Source organism: Carassius auratus, unplaced genomic scaffold (assembly GCF_003368295.1).
Source record: "Carassius auratus strain Wakin unplaced genomic scaffold, ASM336829v1 scaf_tig00217147, whole genome shotgun sequence".
In the NCBI taxonomy this organism is placed as follows: domain Eukaryota; kingdom Metazoa; phylum Chordata; class Actinopteri; order Cypriniformes; family Cyprinidae; genus Carassius; species Carassius auratus.
Window position 1 is genome coordinate 887 of NW_020528914.1, and position 6004 is coordinate 6890.

The 6004-nt window shown below is 38.3% G+C and overlaps 1 long non-coding RNA gene across 1 annotated transcript; it reads left to right on the forward strand.

Annotated features, from left to right (window-relative positions):
* Positions 1–592: 592 nt before the first annotated feature.
* Positions 593–3319, forward strand: LOC113100061 (uncharacterized). Its single transcript, XR_003289568.1, has 3 exons — positions 593–613; positions 1580–1778; positions 3189–3319. It is a non-coding gene; the product is annotated as an uncharacterized LOC113100061 (long non-coding RNA).
* The last annotated feature ends 2685 nt before the right edge of the window (positions 3320–6004 follow it).

The window sequence follows — 6004 nt, forward strand, 5'->3', positions numbered from 1 at the left end:
TTTGCGCTGAACCGCCCAGGTGTGAGCGCAAGTTCATTCACTAGTTTAGCGACGTGCTTCTGTGGAGGAAAAGCGCACGTTGTGCGGGGTGCAAAATTAGGAATGGACCACATGCGTCGGTTGTAAAAAGTCAATTGCGCTGGTGCAAGATAGGGCCCTTAGTCCTAATTCTTGGAAACATTCTGCTGCGACAAAGCTGTGTACCACCGCCTTAAAACTTTTCACTTCATTTTACAGGTGACTAGAGCGGGAACTGAAGTCGGGGGCTCCAATATCCAAGTGACGGAGAAGAACAAGAAGGAATACATCGAGCGCATGGCTAGATGGAGGGTGGAGAGAGGGGGTCATGCAGCAGACCGAGGCCCTTGTAAGAGGTTTCTATGAGGTACGTTAGCCTGAATAGCAGTTTCTCTAACACAAAGTTAGTTAAACATTTAGTTACTAATCAGATTCAGGTGATTTGAATGTCATAGAAACTGTTCCTTTATGATGCAGGTCGTAGACTCCCGTCTGGTTTCAGTGTTCGATGCTCCGTGAGCTGGAGTTGGTCATTGCAGGGACAGCCGAGATTGATTCTGAACGACTGGAGATTCCCACACAGAATACAGAGGAGGTGAGCGAATGCTTGCTGTGTCTTTAAAAATAATGGCAGCCGCTGGGTAATATTGTCAATTTACTTGCGAAAACTATCAATAAATCATTCATTACTGAAGAGAAATGCTGACGTGGTCTTCATTAGTGAGTAGAGGCTGATTGTTCAGGCTTAGCGTTTGTTCCATGTGGAGAGGTCTCTCTTTTCTTTCAGGTCGTCTGTTGTGAATTACTATGTAGGGTCAACAGGATTTCCGACCACAGCTAATGTCAAAACAAGTATCCCATCTGTTTAGACTATAGATCATGACACTGAAAGCGTGACCTCTGTAGAATTTCATATAACCCTGCGGTGTTGTGGTTTCACGGTGTCGAGATAACCTCGGTTGAATCTCTGGAGTCTTCTGTTGGCTTTGAATGTACAGCCTATGCACACTCAGATACGCATTCTCTTTTCTTCTTATACTTTAGCTAATTTAAATAAGCTTGTTTCCTGCTCCCGAATAGCCACTTTCCTGCAGAGTTTAGCTCCAGCTTCAATAAAACACACCTGGACCAGGTGATCAAAGAGGGCTTTGGCTCTGAAGGGACGTTTTCATGCATTTCTCCATCCTTCATCCTCCAGTTGTTGGCGTTGTTACCATGCTTCTTGGCTGGCGGTGCAAATGCAACCAGGAATATGGTCCTAGTCAAAAATGTTTCACTGGTGGCTAGTACCTATAACTGAGTTCCTATAACTATCCGTTGCAAAAGCCACTAAGGTCTTGAGGATCACTAGAGCTATGTCTGAAATCGCTCCCTTTATATTGCACTTTTTGAGGGTTCAGCCATTTGTAGTAGCATCTGAAACCATATACAGTAGAGTAAACTTATTCAAACCTATAATGCACTTCAATAACGAATGTACAACTGTTCACTGAACTTGCACATTGTGCACTGCACAGTGGATTCTAAATTGAACTTCACCAGTCTCTCCATCACCCTCCAGGTTACCACGATGGGCACGTTGTGATTCGTTGTTTCTGGGATGCGGTGGAGCGCTTCAATAATGAACAGAGGTTGCGCCTGCTGCAGTTCGTGACGGGAACGTCCAGTGTCCCCTACGAGGGCTTCGCAGCGCTCCGTGGGAGCAACGGCCTGCGACGCTTCTGCATTGAAAAGTGGGGAAAGATTACCTCTCTACCAAGGTATGCTGTTATAGATAACACTCTTTCTACCTGTAGAATCACACACATCCCAGAGTAATGCTACACACAGCTTTATATAACTCTGGATGAACTTTCAGTACTTGAGGAAGGATAATTCATAAAGAGGGACAGGTTAATGCTAGCTGAGGTTGAAATATATATATATATATATATATATATATAATTTACCAAGGATTGATTAACATTTGTCTTTATTGTTATTATTAATAATATATAGTTTTTTTTTACCTATTATTTAAATGTCAGTTTTAGTTCTAGCTATTTTTGACAACATACATCAACTCTAATAACCCCGAAAATACCCCAAAAAATTAGCACAGTTTTCTTTTGTGTATTGAGGCATATCCTACTAAAACATGAAGTTGGTATGGAACAGGACTCAGTAGCTTTAGCTTAGCATTGCTAAACCATGAGCAGCTAGCTGCTAATGCTAGTCACTGAAAGATGCTATTAGAAGGAGGGGATATTCTCATTCTAGAGACAAAAAAGTGCAATGTTGTGAATATTTATTTTATTTTATTTATTTTTTTTGCTAGAGAGGATATTTTAAATGTGCCTATATTGCTGAAAGATCTTGTCAACTTTTTGGAGCACATTACCATATAGATGACTTGCATATGTGCTTGATTAGAGATGCTACACAGAAAGGTTCAGGATCTCAAAGACCTGGGCAGAATATTAAAAATACATTCATTTCATATTCCTCATATTGATCTATGCGTCATATAATAAATATTATGACTCACTTAATAACAAGATTAAAGCAGGGCTTTGAGATCCTTACATTTCCATTTATCTTTGATAGTCGATACCAATGTGTGTGACGTGAGATGAAAATCACAGACTGAAAAATGCAGAATAATGAATGTATTTAGGACAACGTCACCCAAGCAGATCCTTTGTGTGGTTGACTATAAGCTTGTTTAAATTCTGTTTTGTTTATCTGCCATGGATCTTCCACACGGTGCAATTCAATCACAACAGCAAAGAAACCGCCTTTCTGTTTAGACTTGTAAATAAAGATACCCGAGATGACAAAGTGTCCTCCTGAAAACCACCTCAGAAGCTCAGTTTGCATCCAGTGGTTCACCTTGAAATTAGTTTGACTTTCATCTGGCAAACAGAAGGGTCTGCGGATCAAAGCCTGGCGCCGTCAGCACTAAAGTACAGGCTCATATTTCTCTGTCAGGAGTTTGTCATTGTGTGTCCAGAGCTAAATAAGGCCAATGTGATGGAAAGGATACAGATTTTCACATGCTCTTCTGGGGAAACTTGTGCTTTACAGCGAAGCAGCTCACAGAAGTGGAGAGTTTATCTCACTTATTTAGTCTGAGGTCATGATAGAAGCCTCCTCCTGACCTCTGACCCCTGTATTTTCGTCTGCTGCAGGGCGCACACATGCTTCAACCGTCTGGATCTGCCTCCCTATCCGTCGAACCCTGTGCTGTATGAGAAACTCCTCACCGCTGTGGAGGAGACCAGCACCTTCGGTCTGGAGTGAAGTGAGACTTCTTTTTTTTTTTTTTTTTTTTTTTACTGTGAAAACATTTTCTTGATCCACGAGAGACTTTTTAAAGATTTTAAACTTCACCTGAGAATTTTGTTTAAAATAACTTGAAATAGCATGTTTTCTGCACTAAAATATTACATATATAGTACTTTGTGGGAGTGTGGGGTCAAAAGAATCATGTATGCAATATTTAAAACCTTGCTGCATCCTACTCATGTTATTCCTTGCCATCATCCTATTGGTTAGGCATCAGCACATCTACTTTCTGATTGGATATTCCTTAAAACGTGGTAAAGTGTGATTTTTAGTGCCTGGCTATGTTTGAAATGGAATACTAACATATTGCTTACTGAATACTGCACAGTATACACTGTACTTAATACTGCCCACATATGTTTTTAAGTTCTGTAGTATGTGAACCATATGCAACAAATGAACACTTCCGAGTGCAGTATGCAATGTAGTTGTCACATGGCCTCATTAGTACACTGCATGTTTAAACATTATGTTTTGGCCACTTTTCAAAGACATCAAAGGCAATTTTTGCATTTTAATGTCTGAATGATCACATAATACGTCTAGTTTTGGTACTACAGTAAGTAGGCACATTGCATTATGGGATACTATACTCTAAATATGTAATGTGCACTGTGGTAAATGTAAACCATCATATAACATTAATGCTGTGCATGTTAAGGGTACTGCAGATATAGTATGAATAGTATGCTATTCTGAACATAGCCCCCGAGCAAACCTTAAAGGGACAGTTCACACAAAAATAAAAATGTGCTATTAATTTTCTTCCCCTTAGGGCATCAGAAATGTAGCCGACTTTTTTTCTTCAGTAGAATAGTAAAGAAGTTTAATCTCATGTAATACTGTTGAAAATGTCATTGAAAACAGATTCTGGTTTTAGAGCATAAATGCTTAAAGCCAAAGCTGTTTTAGTTTGCATTTAATGATGACACTGCAATGGCATATCATAGGATTCATTCCCAGATTCGCACAAGTCCTCTTTTTTTCCAGACATATTTTGGATGGTTTTTCTAAATTGCCTACAATGTCTGGGTTTTGGATTTTTTTTCCTTTTGACAATCTCTCTAGACTCCTCATACATTATATGTCCGTTGTCTGTAGATCCCTCCTCCTCGCACACCACGATTGGTTGAAACGTACAATGCTTGCATGCTATTGGTCAAAATATTTCAAAATATTCAGTCATTGCCTTCAGCAAGTATGAAAACAGTAGGGGGAAAGGCAGGGGTGGAGGGGGTGCACCATACTTTGTTGTAAATTTGTGGGCATTCCCAACGATAACAAATCTCAGACCCCACATGCACTTTGTATATTATAGATATATGTCTTTACTGATTCAAATAAATCCTTTTAATAATTGATTTGTTTAATTTATTGATGCACATAGCGACATGGAATATGATTTGGTTTGTCGCTCGTAACTGTAAAACTGGAAATGCAAAGAGGCTTTGTCTCCTAATATTAACAAAATTACTGTTCATAACCACAGATGACAAAACCAGATGCCCAGATTTTTTTTATATATATATTATTCAGTATGAAATATCTTAAGCGGTGCTTTTATGTCTTTATATTTGTATTTTTGGTTGGCCAAACACCCCTCGGCATCAAAAGAGAGTTAGTTCATGATGTTTAATGCATGCCGGCTCTTATGACGGTGTTCATCATTGTGTTGCATTTATTGTTTATTATTCCCCAGGGAATAAATATGTTCCCGATGACTCTGAATGTTTTTTTTTGGCAGGATGTCATCTCAAACTTGTTTTATTTATCACTGACAGAACTTGTGAAATGACTATCTGACCATTTGCTGTGCACTGTTCAGTTGATGATATAACGATGTAGCTATTTTTATCATTTTTATTTGTTGGCAGTTTTGTATTTTATATTCTTTTTGTATATGAGTTCAAGATAATGTGGCAAATAATTAATTGCATATGAAAACCCTTTACTTGCAATGCAAACTGATACAGTTTTTAATGAAAATACACATGTAAATATAATTATGAACAAATTCTGAATTACTCTGTATCAGCCTGATCATCTATTCTACATGAACAGACTTTGCTTTTCCCCAATCGTTGTACATAAATGTCAATAAACAATCTCTTGGTAGTAGGTTGTATTTATTATGTTCACTACAGTCTCTGGTTCACTCTGATCATTACTCAGTCCAAACACCAGAGGGCCTCGCGAGAATCTCTTCAATGTGTGTGGGAATGTTTCACTTCACTGAAGATGCAAATCTTTAAATAAGCTCAGAATAAGAGCAAAGTCTTATTATTATTATTACAATATCATCAGAAAAGGGACACTCTTATTTTAATATATTATATTATATTTTACTTATATATTAGAAGTAACATTAGAAGTCATTTAGTAGCCTACGTCCCCATTTTAGTTAATGTTTATGTTAAATATAACTGCAAATCGCATGATTGTCTTTGAGTGTCAAAAGTTCCTGTAAACATTATATTATTCCATTGTCCTCTCAAAATAAAACCCAACTTCGCTCTCTTTTATTTTTCAAATATATAATTATATAATTAATTTATTGTTCACCTCTTATTGGTCAAAGTCACCGTCAAGGACCACCTCCTTCCGCCCTCCGGTAAAAGCTTGATTGTGATTGGCGGACAGCGGTGTCAATCACGCCAGT